Source organism: Myxine glutinosa, chromosome 5 (assembly GCF_964187855.1).
Source record: "Myxine glutinosa chromosome 5, kmMyxGlut1.1, whole genome shotgun sequence".
NCBI classification, from domain to species: Eukaryota; Metazoa; Chordata; class Myxini; order Myxiniformes; family Myxinidae; genus Myxine; species Myxine glutinosa.
The window spans coordinates 200,860,096-200,879,931 of NC_136265.1; the positions used below are offsets into that span (position 1 = coordinate 200,860,096).

General features: G+C 40.4%; 1 protein-coding gene across 5 annotated transcripts in view; it reads left to right on the top strand.

Moving 5' to 3' along the window:
* The window catches only part of LOC137418765 (metastasis-associated protein MTA1), a 145,982-nt gene that overhangs the window by 31,760 nt on the left and 94,386 nt on the right, over positions 1–19,836 (top strand). The gene's annotated exons all lie outside the window — the stretch shown is intronic.

The following is a 19,836-nucleotide window of genomic DNA, read 5'->3' on the forward strand; positions in this document are numbered from 1 at the left end:
TCTGGCATTTCAGTCAGGCCAACTGGCACGGTCTTCAAGCAGCCATCAATCATCTGGACTGGTCTCCCATCTCTACCACCTCTGACATCAACTCATCCTGGGAATTCTTCCGAAGTAAATTGCTCTCTCTCATGCACAGATTTATCCCATCTCGTCTTCAGTTGTCATGCCCTTCCTCCCGTCCATGGTACACGGAATCTTGTGGTGAGGCTGTTGCCCAGAAACAACTTGCCTTCGTCTCCTGGAAAGCAAATCCAACGGAAGGAAATCTCATTTCCTTTCACAAAGCCCGAAACAAGTGCGTGTCCACCCTCAGGAGAGCCAGGAAACAATATCTCTCCGTTCTCAAGACCGAACTCTCTTATCTGTCTTCCTCTTCCAAATCCTGGTGGCGTCTGGTCAAATCCGTTGCTGGTGTTTGTTCCCCCTCCATCCCCTCCCTTACCTCAAACGGCTACACAGCTGACTCCGCACGTGAAAAAGCTGAATGCCTCAACTCTGTGTTTGCCTCTAAATCTTGTGTCCCAAACCCATCCCTCTCTGTACCCACCATACCCAGTCGTACCCAGCTGCTCCTGGACTCCGTGGTGCAAAAACAAAATCAGATCAGCACAAAAGGTGCAAAAACAGATCCTAGCAACTACAGACCAATCAGCCTTCTCCCAATTATCAGCAAAGTCATGGAATCCATCATTGCTTCGGATATGAAATCTTTCCTCTTCTCCAATGGCTTGATCTCTGATCATCAATTTGGTTTCAGACCAGGTCACTCTACTCTGGACATGCTGCTTCTGCTGTCTCAACAATGGATGGAGGTCCTCAATGCCAAACAGGAAATTAGAGCTGTCTCCCTCGACATATCACGTGCCTTCGAAACGGTCTGGCACCCCGCTCTGCTCACCAAACTCTCCTCCTTTGGTATTGTCGGGGAAGTGGTGGGTGAGACTCAAGACGCCAATGGTCGGAAACAGGTTTTACAAAAGGTCTGGTTTATTAACTGGTTATTCACTTCATTCCATTACCAAATAATACCGTTTAACTCAATGGACCAGGTTAACTCTATTCGCATGGTCCTTCTCGTTCGGCCGATGTTCCTCCGCCATTCCCGTCGGGCAGAGGTTCTGATGATGAGTGCTCGTTCGTTCCGTCGGGCAGGGGTTATCGTGGCAAGTGCTCTTTTGGCTCAAAGTCCCTTCTGTTTATATCGGCACACTTCAGTTAATCCTCTGTCCGCTGAAATCGTAATCCCTTCTCCGCTGACGTTACTGGTCGCCTCCCTGGCACCAGCTAGCTCCCCTCCTGCTGCGAGTTCCATTTACCAAACAATAGGGGGGTGCTCCAGCCTGGGGCTGTGACCAGGTGTTTCAAGAGATTACCATGTTCGTGCACATTCTTGGCATTCATTTACGAAATCGTCTATCTGCTTCGTTACCAGTCTTAATCAATGAGTTACCAGTGCCAATCAATAAGTTACACTGAGTTACACTTCCACAATTCCCTCATCTTTTTGTTTTTGTTTATATTAACCATTAATCTAAACATCAATATAAGTAAACAATCAATCACTCCAAGTAAACATCAATACAAGTATAAGTAAATAATCAATCACTGCAAGTAAACATCATTACAAGTATAAGTAAATAATCAATCACTGCAAGTAAACATCATTACAAGTATAAGTAAATAATCAATCACTGCAAGTAAACATCATTGCAAGTATAAGTAAATAATCAATCACTGCAAGTAATCAAATTCCCTTAGGCATACACCGTCATCCTGCAAGAATCACAAAACATTTCGTTGGTCATGGCTCCTTTCATATTGTTCAATCTATTGCATTTGCATCACAAATATCTTTTCAAAACAACACTTCACCATCACCAAGATACAACAATTTCACTTCATTTTCAAGTTTTGTAAAGCATCTGCACCATCTGGCAAAAACGTTTGCCTCCACACAAATGTTGACTTTGTTTGAAAGGAAGGGCTGATCACTTGTGTTTGAATTCAGGTATGAAACATTTTCTTCTGTCTTTATGAACACCTGCACTACTTCGTGTAGGATTTCGCTGTTGTGGTAACGGTGCGGAGTCATAGACTGACCCTGCTCTCCATGTAGCATTCTTGCCACTCTTGCTGTGAACCATAATGATTCCTTGAACAAGGCCTTCGCCCAGTTGTAGTCGACTTGCCTCCTCCCTCATTATGAGTGGGCAGCAAGTGTTGGTGTAATGTTGATTGGCCAGCAAGATGTGGAACAGGGATGCCGGATGCATCCACAATGATGTTGGGACCATGGTGTTCTGGTCATTCATGGTCCTTACCAGGAGCAACCAGCAGAATCGTGTACAGCTGTTGTGACAAGGGCACAGCCGTTTTTTGCAGCTCCATGCTGGTTCCCCCGACGTTGGTGAAGTAATAACATATGTCCCCGCATTTCACAGAGGTTGCAGGTAAAATGTCGTTGTCCTGCAACTTCTGATGTGATGAATGTTCGAAGCCTTCGAACAAGAGTAAGTGATCGCCTTTCTTTCATATGTTGCAGTGTGATCCAGGCAAATGGTCACATAAATTTCCTTGGTGAAGGTAAGCATTCATCTCCAAGTTACACGGGAGAATGTCTTCATCATTCTTTGAGAAAGAGGGTGTATGCCACGATTAACTTCATTTTTTAGCCACTAATTTTCTTTCTCGAACTTCTTCCCAATTCCGTTAGCACTCCCTTCAAAATGTGATCTCGTCTTATCCTTATGCTCAGTCACATCTGAATCTGCTTTCCACACACACTGAATCAGATAGGGTACATCTTACCATGAAATCAGCATAATCATGTATATCTTCCGACAGTTTCACATTCAACAATTTGTTGTTTTCCCTTACAACATTCAAAAAGTTATATTCATTTATATGCGTCACACAAATAATATTCAATCAGGTATGTATTTGACTACTAAACTAAGAATAGCATCCACAATTGCTTTCAGGTTAATATAGTTCAAAAATTAGCTTGTGCAGGTATTTTAGCACTACTCTAAGAAAATAAATTGTATATGATTACAATCACAAACAGGAATATCTAATTCCAAACAAAAATTTTCCCAAACCAACAAATTAAGCATAATGTATTATTACCATAATTCCTCTCCACTTTTTCTTTTCCCCTTTTTTTTCTCTAACAGTGTGTCACTTGTGGTGATATGAGTTCACTGATATTGTGATTGACACAACTCATAACATTGTCGTTATGCCATTATCTTAATTCTACTGTATTCATTTGCAACATCACTTGATTTAATCTTTTAATCTCAGTATTTATGTCGCCATAAAAGTCTTCCTTTTCTGGTTACACATTTCTTTCCTCATTTGTCACTTCATGCGTTATCATCGTGTTGTTGGTTACCTTATTCAAACACACCGTCACTAAGGCTTTCAAGCAAGCCACCACTAAAACAATTGCCAATATAACTACTAAACCAACAAACAAGTCTGCTACTCCTTGTATATATTCATACCTATGACATAATTATATGTCGATGACATTCAACATTATATACCAAACTAACAAGCTTCCTAAAAGGTAAATAAAGAAAATTCCTTAATATGTAACATAAATCAGATTATTTGTCTTACCCTGATCCCCCTATCTCCCGGGGTTGAACTCAATCCCCTGATCATGAGTGTAGTTGTGATACATTTTTTCACTCATCTATCTATAATTCCAGTAATCTCTGTCTGTCTGTCTGTACGTCTGTACGTTTGTTTGTTTGTCTGTGACCGCTGTTTCTCGACAACTACCGGTCCGATATACTTGAAACTTGCCAGGTATATTGCTGGGGACCCGAGGATGTGCCTTTTCAAGGTTTCATATTAATCGGACAATTACTTACCGAGCTATGTCCAAAAAACGATTCAACCAATCAGAGAGCAGCGAACGATCGCGTGTGCCGAACGTGGAGGACACACTCTGCCTCGGATGGCACATTTGAGAGCGTATTCATTTATTTCACGTTTGCAAACTATGTTGGCGCTATGTTGGCGTTAAACGATGTTTTAAAACTAATAAAAACGAATTTGCGATTCATCGTAACTGCGATATACGACCTTCCTCCGGCAGCCAATCACCCATCAGCCAAAGACCTCACTTCCCGTAGCCAATCACGGGACACGTTGTTGCGTGTTTTTCCTTTTCTTTTTTTTTATTGAATTGATTGATTCCTTGCGCTTAAATTGCAAACAGCCAAAATACATTGGCGCTAATTGAATAATTACCGACCGATTACAAAAAACGATTCAACCAATCAGAGAGCAGCGAACGATCGCGTGTGCCGAACGTGGCGGGCACACTCTGCCTCGGATGGCACATTTGAGAGCGTATTCATTTATTTCACGTTTGCAAACTATGTTGGCGTTAAACTATGTTTTACAACTAATAAAAACGAATTTGCGATTCATTCGCTTTCCTGCGCGTTTGTGCACGCGATGGCGATTTCTTTACCAAACTCCGGAAGCCGTTCGCTTTGGACCAAACCATTGCATGTAAATAGAGGGGGGGGATTGTCACCACTCGCAAGCCGTTCGCTTTGGACCAAACCATTTCATGTAAATAGAGGGGGGGGATATAATTTTAGATATAGATATAGTACGGGCATGCCCTAGTGTTGTATTAATATCAGCAGGTAATTGTATGTCATGTAGGCAACTAAATGTCACTATCCCAAGTAGGAATATCACATGTTGAAAATGTAATGTTTATCAATGCAAGGGGTGTTAAAATGTAATTCAAATGACTGTAAATCACGACTATCATTTATCTGCCACTGAATGTTCTGCTGGGCTGCTAGGTGCAGCCTCATTTTCTGTGGGATCGTCCACCTTAGCCCCATGTGCTTGCTTGCAATGAGAGGCATGAATCCAACTTTCTATTTTGGGTCCATATTTGTTTCTATTCTTATCAATCTCCTATGGTTTATCAATTCGTTCTAAGATACCGCAACCAAAGGTTTTAACCAAAGCTCTACCAAACTATTTCCAATTTGAACAAAAAATGCCAGTGAAACAATGATTCGAAGAATTAACTTCAAGGGGTCAATAAATTTATTCTATAGCCAGATCTAATTTTCCCATCCAATAGTTTGCCTTGCCACATGTCATATTATAACACTTTAATAAACCTTCGAAAATGTTTCCCATCTCAACAAATTTCCTTTTTTTTTTTTACAAATAGCCATGTGTAACTTACGTATTTAACTACAATTTCCTCTCAATTTGTTTGGCCTAACTGGCCGCAAAAGTGGCTGCCAGCATGCAGTACCGTTTTTTATCTACCAAGGAAGTGTTCGTCCACACAAGACCTCTACCAAAATGTTGTTTGTAAAAACAAATCTGGGATTTCTGATTACATGGATGCACACTCTCAGGACATTTTCAGGCTGCTGTTAACAATCCACTACGATAAATTAATTCCTTTACCCACAATCAAATAATTAGTACAAATTGAGGATATTATCCCTATCACATTCTTTTATAGATTCATTATGTTGGATCTAATTTTTTTTTTTCAATAATTTTCCACTGCTGTAAGGAAGAACAATAGCTCTCATAAGTCTTAGTAATATCGTACTTAATTTGCCCAGCATCGAATAATTTATTTACTATCCTTTCTCATCTGTTAACCAGTGACTTTGTTTGAACTCCAGAACTGAAAACCCACAATAGTTCAAACCAGCAAAATTTTCTTTACTATTTTCCCATATCATCTATGCCTAAAACACATCCATACATACAGCACAATTTATATGCTGATAAAATTCAAGTTTATATATATAAAAATCCATGAGCAGAGTACTCTGGGAAGTCAGTGTAAGACCTCTCCAAAATTTGGCTAATTTTGTACTCCCACATTTTTATGAAGCTCATATCCATAAATAGCTTTGATTCTCATATAAATTCGATCACAATGGAATCCCAAGATTACTCCCAATTTTTACTATTAATGAATAGCTGCTCATAACTCAGCAAATCAAATCTTTATTCTCCATCTCCCTTGACAAAAGTGATAATTTTCATAATCAAATTATATTTCTATTTTTTTTATTTTACGAATTCTCTCGATATGCGATCCCATCCCCATGGAACTATCTATTTTCCAGACAAGGCACACTGTCGGTGTCAACAATCTTGTAAGATTGATACACAAAAACACTAACATTGACACACAAAATACCCACAGACACGTGCATTATGCGTATTTGTTTGCGTTGGAACCCTTATTTACAGATCCGGATGGGTGTCAACTTTATTTCAATTTCTCAAAATTTGTCCTTCAATTTTATAAGCGCTAATACACAAATGGACCAAAAAGTTTATTCTTAGAAAACCCCTATGACGTCACATTGACATTACCCTTTCAGTTCCCACAATAATTTATCCAAATTTGACTACCCACCCATTTGTATGTCAGTCGACCACTGACCTATCAATCGTGTGGAACAATAGTCCGAAATTCCCACCTGATCATGATGTGACTCTTGTCACTTGGTTTGCCAAAAAAATTGCAAGCAATTGTTCCAAACTTTGTAAATTTAAAATTTTGTGCCCAACATAAAAGATCCAATTTCGGCATTTGATCAATTAATTATCAATTTGCTTATAAGCAAAAGAAAAAATGAATAATTCTTGCTCCGAAAACTTTTCAGACCCAAGAATCATCGACAGTTATTCATGTTTGTCCAGTAATCTAATTTGTTTATTTATTTACTATCCACAATCGTCATTTGGGATTTGTCGCAATGAAGGCCTAATCATTGTCTGAGGTATCGGTCAGCACTGGTACCCTTGATCTTGGTTTACCCTATGAACTTGTCTTCGTTTTGGTATACGGACATCCTCTTTTCCAATGTCCCATCCGTCCACACTTGAAACACCGGTTTCTGTTGTTGCCTGGTCTGTGCACCTGTGCACTTGTATTGCTGGGCTGCATCTCTACATCCCTGAGTTGCCACTGCAATCTCTCGTTATCTCCTGAAACACGAAAAAATTCTCTGTACCGTCCTTTTTGGGGAGACAACTGGAAATCAGATGGGACAACTGTCACTTTCATTCCTAATTTCGAGGGCAGTTGTGCATTTGTCTCCTCCACTGTATCCTGTATCCTTTTTATTTTAAGTTCTAGATCCGTTATCCGTTCTTGCTGTTCCCGTTGTCTGGATTCACCATCCCAAAGATGGAATGCAAGCCAGTCTACCGTTAGATTCTGTCTCTTCCTGGCTTTCAATCTTTGTTCCAATCTTTACAATCGACTTCGCTCAAATGTACCATCTCTTGGAAACTCCTCATCATGTCCCTTTGTCCACAAATACCAATTTTCGACCTGCCTTATAGCTTCGGCACCATAACGGTCGTACATATGATGTGTACAAGTACCTTTTTGTGGAATCTCTGGTTGTCCTTGTGTATTCTTGCAGGCTCCATTTCCCATTCTGCCTTTTATCAAAGTAGCGTTGGATGTGTTGTAGTTTGTTCCTCTAAAGCTTCACTCGTACCTCCAGGAAGGATCTCTCCACCTGTTCAAATGGTGATTTCCAGAGAATCTCCCTCACCTGTGGCTTTTGCACAATCCAATCTCACAGATCAGTATTTGCAGATGAGCCAGAGGGTCAGTATGAAATGGGTGAATCCTCAGGTGTCCGCTCTGTTGAAGGGGAAATCATACAATGGTAACCGCACATATATATCTATATATAAACTCACCACCTTGCTCAATTTTCCAAGGTTGTCTTCACATTGATAATATCTCACAAAGATATTAAAGCTTCTTTCTTGAGACCGCATTTTCATCAATCAAACGATCAATATATTCAATTTAATTTATTCAATTCAATTTATCCAGTTAAATTTATTCAATTAAATTCAATCAATTAGATTCAATCAATCAACAATTCAATCAATTATTCAATTTCAATTAATTCATCAATATTCATCAATAAATCAAATTAATCATTTTGGATGACTCCTTGCATAAGCCCTTTCCCCAATGATGTCAGGACAGGTCCATCCATTGACTGAGATCGAATCTCATCGGTCGTCACCTCTGGTTCATACCTCATGTCAATTGATGAATCACCGTCCTGTCCTTGGGTCATATCTGACATATTTCCCCATTTTGCCTGGTCTCCACAAATTTTCTTTGCAACCACTAAAGGCAACTCATCCTTCATTCGTGAGACAGCCAAAATGGATGGCAGATATTAAAGTTCATTGGGAAAAATATCTCATCATTTTTCTTTTAATAGTACCCAAAATCTCTTGGCAATATAAATTTCGTAAAACTCCTGAAATAAGACTGTAAAATTCCTTCAATCATGCTAAATTTTGAAACTCCATCGCTTGTAACACCCAATTTATCCCATAGGGCTTGAAAGTTCTTTCCCAAGTTCATGCAATCATTCTGCATTTGAACCCTATGATATCATTCATAATAATCATCATGATTTTATAGTCATGGTCCTATCACCATCATCTATTTAAAACGAACATTTCCTTTATCACCACAGCTATGTGGTATAATCAACAATAGAATAAGACTGTACATAGCAACAGGCTACCTCATGGCCACTTAGTATACCTATTGACAATAAGTCATAACAATATCGAATAATCATTGAACAATTAAAAAATCGCTTCCACTGCTCCAGCCGCAGCATTCGTCATTTTGTCTGCTCATCCGCATGACCAAAACGAAATAAAGGGAGCTCAACCATTACACAGCGCTTTTAATGGCGCATGCCATAGGAACTCAACGCAATTTCGACTCGGCCAGAAAACGAGCAAATTTTGCAGGATGTTAACTGGAATTAGTTGTGAAAATATATCCAAAATACACAAAAATACACACCCACAAAAAATAAACAACAAAACCCAAACAAACCCAAGGTCGACCATATTACACAATTAAATTACACCTTAAATTATTCATTAAATTACTCATTAAATTACTCATTAAATTACTCATTAAATTACACCATTTCAGCATCGTATTGATTGCTGAAATGTTCATGGGTTTAAACACACCTTAAAAGAGGTATGCTTTGTGGTGTTGCCCACCTACCACGTTTAATTAAATTACATCATTTCAGCATCGTATTGATTGCTGAAATGTTCATGGGTTTGAACACACCTTAAAAGAGGTATGCTTTGCGGTGTTGCCCACCTACCACGTTGAATTAAATTACATCATTTCAGCATCGTATTGATTGCTGAAATGTTCATGGGTTTGAACACACCTTAAAAGAGGTGTGCTTTGCGGTGTTGCCCACCTACCACGTTGAATTAAATGACATCATTTCAGCATCGTATTGATTGCTGAAATGTTCATGGGTTTGAACACACCTTAAAAGAGGTATGCTTTGCGGTGTTGCCCACCTACCACGTTGAATTAAATTACATCATTTCAGCATCGTATTGATTGCTGAAATGTTCATGGGTTTGAACACACCTTAAAAGAGGTATGCTTTGCGGTGTTGCCCACCTACCACGTTGAATTAAATTACATCATTTCAGCATCGTATTGATTGCTGAAATGTTCATGGGTTTGAACACACCTTAAAAGAGGTATGCTTTGCGGTGTTGCCCACCTACCACATTAAATTAAATTACATCATTTCAATTAAAAAAACCGCTTCTACTGCTCCAGCCGCAGCATTCGTCACTTTGTCTGCTCATCCGCATGACCAAAACGAAATAAAGGGAGCTCAACCATTACACAGCGCTTTTAATGGCGCATGCCATAGGAACTCAACGCAATTTCGACTCGGCCAGAAACGAGCAAATTTTGCAGGATGTTAACTGGAATTAGTCGTGAAAATATATCCAAAATACACAAAAATACACCTGCAGAAATACACACCCACAAAAAATAAACAACATTTATTCCGTTCAACAGAACAAACATTTCCTATATCATGACATGCATGTCTTCAAAATTATATGACCAAGAGAAAAAGTAAAACTAATTAAAAACTGCGGGCAGTGATGATCCGGGGACCATACCGCTCCATCCTGATTGGACGAGTGCGTGCTAGAGTCGTTAACAACGACAGTCCAGATCCGATTGTTCAAAATTTCAACTCAATCGATCGAAAAATGAACGCAGGGATGCATTTTAAAGGTGCAGTGGCACTAACTGAGTTGCCACGAATATGGCCATGAAATTGCCAATATGGCCATCACAAAATATTTTCCTTAATCAATTGGCTCATAGCATAACCAATCTGCAAATATTTCATCCGAAGATGTATCTCTGAGGACTTTTAATTAAATAAGTCATTTATAAATCAACGAGTTAATTTATTAAATGATTAATCAATAAATCAAAATTTTCCTTGACAGCCACATCACTTGGTCAGTGTCATGTCCAAATATCAGCTTCCTTACTCAAAAGGTGCCTGAGTTAATGTAATGTAATTACTGTAATAAGATTACTGCAATTACTGTAATGATTACTGTAATTACTGTAATTACCGGAACTGTAATTACTGTAATTACCTCAGGTAATTACTGTAATGTAATTACTGTAATTTAATAAGAAATGTAATTAATTAAATAAGTACTTCATTAATCGCTAATAATTAAATAACTCGTGAATTCTTATCCGATTTACTTAACATTTGAGTGTCCCCAAAACGTTGGAGCAAAACGTTGCAACAACGAAAGTGAAACGTTGTAGCGACGTTGTGGAAACGTCAGCAAAACACAACATTTGAATGTTCCCAAAACGTTGGAGCAAAACGTTGCAACAACGAAAGTGAAACGTTGTAGCGACGTTGTGGAAACGTCAGCAAAACACAACATTTGAATGTTCCCAAAACGTTGGAGCAAAACGTTGCAACAACGAAAGTGAAACGTTGTAGCGACGTTGTGGAAACGTCAGCAAACCACAACATTTGAATGTTCCCAAAACGTTGGAGCAAAACGTTGCAACAACGAAAGTGAAACGTTGTAGCGACGTTGTGGAAACGTCAGCAAAACACAACATTTGAATGTTCCCAAAACGTTGGAGCAAAACGTTGCAACAACGAAAGTGAAACGTTGTAGCGACGTTTTGGAAACGTCAGCAAAACACAACATTTGAATGTTCCCAAAACGTTGGAGCACAACGTTGCAACAACGAAAGTGAAACGTTGTGGCGACGTTGTGGAAACGTTAGCAAAACCCAACATTTGAATGTTCCCAAAACGTTGGAGCACAACGTTGCAACAACGAAAGTGAAACGTTGTGGCGACGTTGTGGAAACGTCAGCAAAACACAACATTTGAATGTTCCCAAAACGTTGGAGCACAACGTTGCAACAACGAACAAAAATCCTTAATTTTCATTCGATTTACTTGAAATTTGAAATTGGATTTACATATCAGTCAATTAGTTCAATTGAATTCCCAATGATCATGTCCGGCCTTGTACATTCCACGAATCCCGCACCAAATTTTCTCATACTCACTCAAATTACATCCATTTCACATATCTGTTCATGAAATTTCACAAATGATCACAAGTAATTATCACATTGCAATGACCTCTAAACATTCCTAAACCAATAAGCTAGTCTGGCGATGCCAAATACCTCACACGTCTGTCATCTTAGAAGTCGCTGTTTGCTTTAGACAAATACTTATCAAAGCCTTCAGACAAACTATTAGCAATATTATTCCTAGGATTAAAATTATTAGGATTATTATCAAATATTTATCAAAATATTAGGATTATCATCAAACCAATGAATGACTCAATTTTTTAATGACTACATCCAAACCTAGATATTTCGAGTTCCGTAACTTTAATACTTCAAATTTTCCATTCCTTCCCTTCCTGATCCTTAGATGTAGGGATGGGTTCTTTTTAGGATCATGTTGCATCGAGCATTATTTTCCAAAACAGTGTGAACATTAAACTACACCATTACCTCTGACATCCCACAATTAACATTAGCTTTCCCATGATGTCGCGATATGACCTTATAATCCCATAAAACTCTTCGTTGCTTTAACATCCAATATGAAAATTCTCATTTAATAGCAATTCTAATAATTCCGACCATAATTGAAATAAACAACGTCAGAACATCAACAAAGATATGCAACATCTTGGTTGGTCAACGTCTTTATACTCATTTTGCTTGTCTGTCTACTTTTGTTTCCTGGTAACACCTGAATACTTTTGTTTCCTAGTAACACCTAGTTTCCTTGTTACCTCTACCTATGATTTAATAACACTTTCCACAGTTAGACCCATCAAAATTTTTCTAATAATCCTAAATTATTCACCTTCATCTGTTTTTCAACAAAACTACATGTGAAAAATGGAGATTTCATCAGTACTTGAAGGTGTAAAAATTTGACTTTGAAATTTTAAATCAACAAGCATTCTGATATGTGCCTAAACTATCAACAACTATTCTGCCATATTTTGCCTAAATTATGTCCGTAAGTCTTCAGATATATTTTTCTAGGTAATTAGTATCACACCAACACCGAAAATATAATTTCATCTCATAGCAATTTTATATTAAAATAAATAGTATGTCATTTCTCTTGAAACAATCCAGCCATAAATATTATTTGGAAGTCTTCTGCTGTCAGAACACAATTTCTCTGCCGTCAAAGGTTAAAGTTTGGCCTCGGTGACTCCTCAGCTAATTGTCACTTTTTCTTGACAAAAACAAATATCTTTTATATTTATCCCATTAAAATCCCATTACAATCCCATATCTTGTCACCCTTTGCATTGTTGAAAGCAATTAATTCCATAACTCAATTTTACCTTACATCCTTACATTACATTACACCCTTACATCCTTACACCCACTTTTGTCCAAATTTAGAAGTGAAACAAAATTTGTCTGTACTTTGTCTCATAGAATCCACAGTACCAGCATCGCAACCTCCCATCTGTCTATACCTTGTCACAACTCCATTTCATTCTTCAAGGCACAACCCAGAGTGATTTGAGAACTATACCCAGAGTTCTATACAATACCCAGTTTCAGAGAGTAAACAATTATATACTTTTTCATTATTTTTCCATTTAACTTGTTCAAAGAACGTTCATTTCGCAAAATCGAACCAACCACAACCTTCGCCATTAATATCTATTGTAAGCGTGCCGAATCAATAAGTATCACTTTTCCTATGAGCCTCGACCAGAGGGTGGTTGTTACTCACAAACACTCGTCGCTAGCTGTTCCATTGTCTGTTGATTTTCATTCTTCTGCCGATTTCCATTGAGCCATCAGAGTGGAATTTGGAATTATTATTTCTCTGAGCTCATGAAAGTGGTGACATTGGGTGGTCTGCCATTGCTTTTCCACAAAAGCACTTAATTATTGTCTTTCATTCAACCGTGAAGCATGTCTCAAAGGCTTAGTGATGGACCTGGACAAAATTTGATGCAATTTTCATCCAATCGCCATCTTTCATAATAATTCTGGACCGGTATGAGATGGGGTTGTCTGTCATGAATTTATTTGTTGATCGAACGAGTTTTAGACATGGCGGGAAAACTGAAAAAAAATTATTTATTTAAAACGGGTGTACACGATTGTACACGTGTACGGACCTTACCGAACCTTACCGAACCGGCAAACAAATCGCCTCATGGTGCACTTCATGAGCCGATTTGCCTGCAGACCAGAGTAAGGCTTTTAATACCCAGCGTATAATGTACATATCCTCACAAGCTCACGAATAATAGAATCATTTAAAACGTTCCATCCTGATTTTGTCCGCTTATTCACTATTCCTGATTTGCCATCAAGGACCTCGATCATTCCCCGGCGTACTAACTTCCGCTTTTGTAAATGAGATTTCAACAGGATTACGACTCAAAGGAAAAAGAACGAGCAGACATTTTGTAGGACGTTACCTCGGACGATCGTTAAAATCGTTACATCTTAATCATACAAAAAATGGTTCTTTGGGTAGTAGCCACAGCACCCGGGAGTACCAGCTCAGCAATGGTTCTTTGTGATCCACTACCCAGCACCCTAGACCAACTCAAATGGATCTCTGTGTCGCGAGCACATCACCGGAGCCAAAAGGTCTCATCTATATCTTCCTTCTGAGGGCTCTCCTGCACCAATTGTGCGTGGAGAAGCCCACACACCAAATCCTCCATGTATATACAACATAACTATTCCCAAGTTCGTAAATCATACTGGACAAAAACAAGACACACTCACCTTTAAAGGTCTTGTATGTGTCCAATTGATCTCAGCGGTGCCTCCATATTGTCGGGGAAGTGGTGGGTGAGACTCAAGACGCCAATGGTCGGAAACAGGTTTTACAAAAGGTCTGGTTTATTAACTGGTTATTCACTTCATTCCATTACCAAATAATACCGTTTAACTCAATGGACCAGGTTAACTCTATTCGCATGGTCCTTCTCGTTCGGCCGATGTTCCTCCGCCATTCCCGTCGGGCAGAGGTTCTGATGATGAGTGCTCGTTCGTTCCGTCGGGCAGGGGTTATCGTGGCAAGTGCTCTTTTGGCTCAAAGTCCCTTCTGTTTATATCGGCACACTTCAGTTAATCCTCTGTCCGCTGAAATCGTAATCCCTTCTCCGCTGACGTTACTGGTCGCCTCCCTGGCACCAGCTAGCTCCCCTCCTGCTGCGAGTTCCATTTACCAAACAATAGGGGGGTGCTCCAGCCTGGGGCTGTGACCAGGTGTTTCAAGAGATTACCATGTTCGTGCACATTCTTGGCATTCATTTACGAAATCGTCTATCTGCTTCGTTACCAGTCTTAATCAATGAGTTACCAGTGCCAATCAATAAGTTACACTGAGTTACACTTCCACAGTATCCATGGAAATCTCCACGCATGGCTGGCGGACTTCCTTTCTAGTCGTCGTCAACGTGTGGCCCTGAATGGGTTGCTCTCATCTCCTCTTCCTGTTCAGGCTGGAGTTCCCCAAGGCAGTGTTCTGGGCCCTGTGCTTTTTCTGGTCTTCATCAATGATCTCTCTGACTCTCTTGAAAATCCTCTCTATCTCTTTGCTGATGACTCCACTCTCTGCCGCTCCATTCCTCTTCCCTCAGATCGGCAGTCTGCAGCCTCCTCACTCTCTGAAGACTTGGACAAAATCACAGACTGGTCAAACAAGTGGAACATGTCTTTCAATCCTGACAAATCTCACACTCTTGCTATGTCTCTCTGAAAAGATAGACTGGACAACCCTCCCATCTACTTTCTCAACAATCCTCTCCAAGAAGTTCTGTCGCTCAAGCTTTTGGGTCTCACTATCTGCCATGATCTTTCTTGGGAAAACCACATTTCCAAGCTGGCCTCCAAAGCCAGTCGCCGACTGGGCATCCTCCGTCGTGCGAAGTCCTTCCTCGGCACACCTGAGCTCCTCACCACATACAAGGCTTTCATCCGCAGCTCAATGGAATACTGTTCTCTCCTATGGGCCGGTGCTCCTGCCTCACACCTAGCTCGGCTTCACGCTGTTGAAACCAAAGCTTTCAGAATTATTGGAATCTCCCACGATGAAGCTATCTATGAGGGCCTTTCACTCACTCACCGCAGGCAGGTAGGTGGTCTTTCTGTCTTCTACCGACTCCTCTCCGGCCTTGCACCCCCAGCTCTCTCTGTGCTCTGTCCCCCAAATATTCCTACAGGTCGCACAAGATCTGCCAGCAACCCTCTCGGCTCTCTGCTCACCTTCACTCTTTCATTCCTCTTTTCTCCCACCTCTGGAACAAACTCCCTCACTCCCTTCAATCCCACTCCTCCCTCCAGGTCTTTAAAACAGCTGTTCACCACCATCTCTTATCTTCCCCCATCCAAAACCTTGATCTTTTCTACCCCCGCTAATTCACCCCAGATCCACCTTGTTTGAAATTCCAACTTCTTTCCTGGAAGTCCTGGCAGTGTCCATATGTTTTATACCTCTCCCACTCCCCCCCCCCCTTCCCATGCCCCTCCCCAAAGCCCTCGCCCTCTCTCAGATCTCTTGATGTCTCCATGTCTCTCGGTCCCTGCTCTCAAATGTTGTGTTTGTGTCCTTCCCCCTCTCTCCCCATCTTGTCTACCGCTCCCGATGTTATATGTTTTATGTGTCGGTTTGTCTTTCTGTGTGATTAATGTTCGCTCTTTCACGAGCCTCGATCTTGTATACAAAAAAAAAAAAAATTGAAAAGCTTAAATGTCTTGAGCCAATAGGTATTCAACCCTTTTCCTACGACATTCCATATTGAGCTCAGGTGCATCCAATTTCCTTTGATCATCCTTGAGATGTCTCTGCAACTTGATTGGAGTCCACCTGTGGCCAATTCAATTGATTGGACATGATTTAGAAAGAAATACACCTTTCTACATCAGGTCCCACAGTTGACAGTGCATGTCAGAGCAGAAACTCGACCATGAAATCAAAGGAACTGTTTGTAGATCCCTGAGATATAATTGTGAGGAAGCATAGATCTGGGGAAGGGTATAAAACAATTCATAGTGTTGAAAGTTTCCAAGAACACAGTTTGCTCCATCATTAGGAAATTGAAAGAATATGGAACTACCCAGACTCTTCCTAGAGCTGGACGTCTGGCCAAACTGATCAACCGGAGAAGAACCTTGGTCAGGGAGATGACCAAGAACCCAATGACCACTCTGACAGAACTATAGAGTTTCTTGGCTGAGATGGGAGAACCTGCCGGAAGGACAACAGTCTCTGCAGCACTTCACAAATCGAGGCTTTATGGGAGAGTGGCCAGACAGAAGCCAATCCTGAGAAAAAGGCACATGATAGCACACCTGGAGTTTGCAAAAAGGTACGTGAAGGAGATTAAGAGACTTGAAGGACTTGAGTGGTTCACCCAAAGCCCAGACTTTAATCCCATTGAGAATCCCACTGTGGAAGGACTTGAAGATTGCTGTTCATCGACACTCCCCATCCAACTTGACAGAGCTTGAGCTCTGCAAAGCAAAGAAGAATGGGAGAAACTCTTCAAATCCAGATGTGCAAAGCTGATATACAGACATACCAAAGAAGAGTCGAAGCTGTAATCGCTGCCAAAGGTGCTTCTACAAAGTATTGACTCAGGGGGTAGAACACTTATGTAAATTAGATATTTATGTATTTCATTATTTTTTTTTTTGTAAGTTGTTTTATTTTTTAAAACCCCACTTTGACATTATGGGGTATTATGTGTAGATCAGTGACAAAACCTTTCAATGTAATCCATTTTAAACTCAGGCTGTAACACAACAAAATGTGAAAAAGTCAAGGGGTGTGAATACTTTCTGAAGGCACTGTATAATACAGTAAGTAAAGGTTATTTGTTAAACACTTGCTTGCAGGCATACCTTGTATGTAACCATGTACTCCCATTTTTTTGTGCTGAGCCTTGAAAGAAGAAAATAATTGTCAGATTGTAATGTCTGCTTTGAATACTACAGTAGGACTGTGGCTGGTAAGAGAGCCTTTGAGTATATGCACTCACCTTTGAACCTAGCCTGGGTTTCACATGCAGACAACCCATCAATGTGTGCAAATCCCCCCAATTTTTATTCTTTTTAAAATTCATTTCATCAATTTAAATTGCTTATAAAATGTAATATCACGTGTATTACAAATACATTACAACAACAACAACAACATGCATTTTAAAGGCCATTTTTCCTACTAGAACGGGGGTTAGCCTTGCGGTCCCCATGACAATCTTCTCCATTTTGCCCTATTTTCTGCATCTCTCCTTGTTAACCCCCTTCCCCGCATTTCTTCTTCCACCATCTTTAGCCAAGTCTTTCTCGGTCTTCCCCGTCCTCTACTTCCTTCTACATTCATTTCCATCACTCTTCTCAACCAGTCACTTTCATCCTTCCTCAACACATGACCAAACCATCTCAACCTGTTCCTCTTCACAGCATCAATCACAGGCTCTATTCCCATCATCTTTCGCAATTCATCATTAGTCTTCCTCTCTCTCAACGATACTCCGCACATGATCATTCGCATTTCCACCCTTTCCAACCTTCGTTGCTGCTCTACGTTCATTACCCATGTTTCGCTCCCATAAATCATAACACTCTCACACATGCAGCATACACCTTTCCCTTCAGCTTCAACGACACTCCCCTCATCATCAGCACGCCACTCAGTTCCCGAAACTTCTTCCATGCACATCTCACTCCAGCAACCGTTGCCGAGTCTGATACACCTTCTCCATTCAGCATGTCTCCGAGGTAGCAAAATGTTTTCACACCTTCCAGCTTCACGCCATCTCCAAGATCCAACTCAACATTTCCTCCATCTGCAGCTCCCTCTGTGCACACCTTACATTTGAATGTAGCTGCCACACTGGTTAATGACCCTCTCAGACCACTACATTTTTGATGAACCCACTCAGCGCACATTGTACATTGAATCGAGTTCACTACGACACCCTTCCTGCACACAGCACAGGGCCACTTCCCAGTTCTTTCCACCTCACCACATGCTTTACCACTTGCCATCACCTTCGTCTTTCCGATATTCACCTTCAGACCTTTTGTCTCCATACATTCCTTCCACTTGTTCATCTTTTCCTTCAGTCCATCCATACTTTCCGCAATCAACACCAGATCATCTGCATACAACAACTCCAACGGTAAACCCTCCTTTACGTTCTGAGCCAGCGCCTCCATCACAGCTACAAATAGTAGTGGACTTAGTACCGACCCCTGATGCACTCCCACCTTCACCTCAAACTCACAACTGTTCCCGTCCTTCGTCCATACAGCTGTGCGCGCTCTTTTGTACATTGCCATCACTACTCTGATCAACCATTCCTCCACTCCTAACTTCCTCAATGCCCATGTCAATACTTTGCGTGGAACCCGATCGAATGCTTTCTCCAGATCAACAAACCCAAGAAACAACTTCTTCCTCTTCTCCATGTACTTCTCCTGCAACTGCCTCACAATGAAAAGCGCGTCTGTCATTCCTCTTCCTGGCATAAATCCAAACTGCATTTCGTCGATCTTCACTTTCTTCCTCATTTCTGACAATTTGTCTTCCGTTTCCGGTCTTGCTGGCGAGGGTTTCGTTTATTCGCAGCTCTACACGCTCTCCATCGAAATCGAAGTTAAGTAATTGTTCCCATTTGTATTTTCGTTATAACTGTATTTCTTTTATGGTGTATGTACGTATATTGTCCCGACGAAGATTTTCGGTGCAAATCTTTCATACCTGTATTAAAAATAGTGTTAATTCGTGTCGTGTCTTGAGCTGAGGCCTTGTACAGTGTACACTGTACAACCTTGAGGCTTTGTTTTTCTCTCAGCGGTCCGTCGTTTGTGATCCAATAACTTTCGTTCTCTGTTTTCCCAGTCTTTTCACCCATAGCCTACTTCCTTATGTAAATCTCAACTCAAAAAAACCAAAAAAAAAGACATTACCTTCTCGGTGCTCATTCGTTTATTCATTCTTATTCGTTCATTCGTTCTTCGACCACGTGTTTCTCCCCCATTTCCCCAGATAGATTGTCAAATTTCAACTCGTTATTTTATCGTCCATGCGATATTGTTTGATTATAGTTAGTTTTGGTTTGAATTTCCTGTAACTCGTAATTAATTAATCGTGTTCTGCTCCTCGTGTGTGGCCTTGTAGTTGTACCCCCGTCGGTGTTTTGTTAACTTAAGCGTGTTTTGCTTGGCTCTTAGTTTTTCCCTTCTACCCCGAACATAATACTCTGTCTAACGTTCTAAATCCCCACCCCCCCCCCCCCCAAAAAAAAAAACAACCAAAAAAAAAACCAAAAACATTTATTTTCCTTTCTCCACGTGTACTGTTGTCTCATCCTGTATTT